Source organism: Mustela putorius, unplaced genomic scaffold (genome assembly GCF_011764305.1).
Source record: "Mustela putorius furo isolate JIRA1106 unplaced genomic scaffold, ASM1176430v1.1 tig00000905_pilon_pilon_pilon, whole genome shotgun sequence".
Classification (NCBI taxonomy): domain Eukaryota; kingdom Metazoa; phylum Chordata; class Mammalia; order Carnivora; family Mustelidae; genus Mustela; species Mustela putorius.
The window spans coordinates 764,845-767,913 of record NW_025421511.1 but is presented as its reverse complement, the minus strand read 5'-3'; positions in this window follow the sequence as shown (position 1 = coordinate 767,913).

Here is a 3,069-nt window from a genome sequence, read left to right as displayed (position 1 = left end):
GAATGAACATGCAGGGTCAGCATCTGTTGCAGAGAAATAGCTCAGGTACCTTCTGTCGCCTTCTGGGGTTTGGTTTCTGGAGCCAGTGGCAAGAGGGAGGAGCCGGGGCTCTGGTCTCAGGTCTGTGGGAGACTGGCGTGCGATCTTGGCAAGCCAGTGCTTCCCACCTCTGGAGTTCCTAATCTGTCAGAGGGAGTTTTCCTCAGCGAGATAATTCTGGAATGCGTTTCCTCATTGGAGGTGTGTTTGTTTTTGCAAGGAAGTCCCTACCAGAAAAGGTTGTGATGATCCTTAGGACAAAAAGACGCATCTGCAAGCCAAGGACCACACAACTATTGTCCCATTTATTCTCCAAACAATGATATGGTCCGGGTACTGTTAATCCCATGGAGCAGATGCTAATGCGTAGGTTTCGGAGGATGATGACCTCCTCGAGTGGGAGGGAGTGTGTTTGTACCAGGCAGCAGTGAGGAATCATAAATTTAAATTGTCACTGCCTGCTCCCCCTGCAAAGGGAGTCCTTTGAGCAGGTCAAGGCCTGAAAAGAGCCACAGATACTCTCCTGTATCTGAAATCCGAAATTTCGAGAAAACCCAAAATCCTTAGTGGATATTGGGAGACATCCATTCTTTGGATCTCAGCACCTTACCTGGGTTATCTTCCATTTCTCGCCACGCTCCCCACCCCTCACCCCCTGTGTCTCTACTGTGCCTCACGACTCCCTCCACACACTGCTTCTCCTGCAGGTCACACCTTTGCATTATTTCCTGGGCCGGAGACACCCTTTCCTCACCATGCAGGCTGACATCCTGGGCATCCTTCAAGGCTCCTGAAACTTTCTTGACCTCCCAACAGCTGTAAAGTCTCCCTCCTTACGATCTTTGTTGTATCTCCTACGCCTCTCGGGATGCTACTCTTTCTCGGCCTTGAATTCAAGTTGTCTGTTTACCCCCTTCCTGTTGGAACACTTGGCCTTTGAGTTTCTTGCAAACTAAGCACGACCAGAGTTGGCGCATGGCAGAAGCTCGGGGGGCTTGTTGGCTGGAAAACCCTCCATCCTCACCTGGGTTTGGTTTGCCCGCACAGGCCTCCACCGGGTCCCTGATCTTTGGAGTCTGCGTGAGTCTCATGCCGGGTGTAGGGTTACCTACACCCTACCCAGAGAATAAGGTGTTTCCCTGACTCGAGCTTGGGAAAAGCACCCCGTTACGTGGCCACCTGTTTCTTCTGGAGGCCCCTATCAGGCAGCGGTTGTCCTGGCCCGCTACGTCAGCACGGTTTGCAGAGCTTCTAATGTGCAGCCCAGACCCACACTTGTCACCTCAGCCCCGTGAGAGGAGAAAGCTAGGTCCATTATCCCAAGGTCCCCGTTTTCCAGATGAGGAACAGGTTCAACCACGTTAAGCTGATGTACCTGGGACATCATAGTTTTGGTTGGAGGACTGCTGAGTCTTCTGGTTTCTGGTCCAGTGATTCCAAAGGATAAGAAGAAATGGCCAAAACATATACAGACCAGGACATGGCAAGTGGTGAAGAGGCGCCCAGAAATAATGGGGATAGAAGGAGGAATCCGAGGAGGAGAAGGAATGATCTATATATTTCTTAAGATTTTATTTATTTGACAGAGAGAGAGAGAGGCAGAGAGAGGGAGAAGCAGGTTCCCTGCTGAGCAGAGCCTGATGTGGGGCTCGACCCCAGGACCCTGAGATCATGACCTGAGCTGAAGGCAGAGGCCTAACCCACTGAGTCACCCAGGCGCCCCAAGAAGGAATGATCTTTGTTCAGGATACGTGGCTTCTGGAGTTCCCACCACGTGGGCGGCGTGGAGGCAGCGTCGGGTCCCCGTTCTCAGGACTTACCCGGTGGAGGCGGGCAAGCGGGAGGGCAAGCCCTTGAGCTGGGCACCCAGGCCGCCGGGAGGCCGGCCGTCTTACACTCTCTGTCTCTGCACGCCCTCTCCACCTCCCTCTGTGGACTCCAAAATCCAACCTCCTTGCCAAGTGTCAGAACCAAAGCAAGTCATACGTTTGACTCGTGCGGAGAGCGACGTGTTTCAGAATGGTAACGGAGCAGCTGCTGTCTTAGCAGAAAAAGAGGGTGGAAATTGCCAATTTCCAGAAAACCAAGCTGGATTCCCCAACCTGGGCCCCACCAGAATGACAGCGGGTCCCCTCCTGGGCCTTGGTGTCTTGCTTATAGAGCGGTGAGTTTGGGCTATTTGATTGCTAAGGTCTTTTACCTCCTCTCTGTTTTGAGTCTGTGTTCTGGAACGATCACCTCCTTCCTGGAGACTTTACGCCTCATGGTTACCTTCGCTCCTGCCTATCTTCCCGGACCGACCAGCACAGCCCAGCGTGGTGAGCTTGCAGACTCAGGAGGTCAAACTCCTACCAGCTTCCCAAAGGAACTAGGTGGCCTCGGGCGAGGGATGCTCAATGCCTCAGTTTCCCCATTTGTAAAATGGTGATCGTGACGGTACCTACGGCCTCAGAGCGTTGTAAGAAATAAATGTCGTGATAGAATTAGAACAGTGCCTACCCTCCGTCAATGCTGGTGGGTCTTACTGGTTCTATTCCTTGTGTAGATATCTGACCTCCTCACCTTCCGGGATGGTGGTGACCTCATCCGAACGGAGTTTGGACTCCTGTTACCTGTGCAGGATGTGGTCCCCACCGGGCTGTCCTGAGTTGCGGTTGGTTGAATTCGTTCTCTTCCAGGCCACCGAGAGCCCCCATTCTGGCGCTAACGGCACTGGGGACTCAGAGGGTCGGAGCCCCGGAGCTGGGGTGGTTTTCAGGAAGTTGTCTGACCCCATTCTTGGCTTCAGATAACAGGTATTTATTCTCCGGGGACAACAAATATGCTTCTATATCAAATACAAATACCATGTGTGGGTCGTTTCATTTGCATGGGATTGTGGTATTTGCATATGGGAGTTTGTAGTTAAACAGAGCTGAGCCCCACCTGTAAAGCTGTTTTTTTAAACCTTAAAAACTTTAGAATGATGCTCTGCTTATAGAATAATCAGACAGAATGGAAGTACAGGTAATGCATACAGTTAAGCTTTAT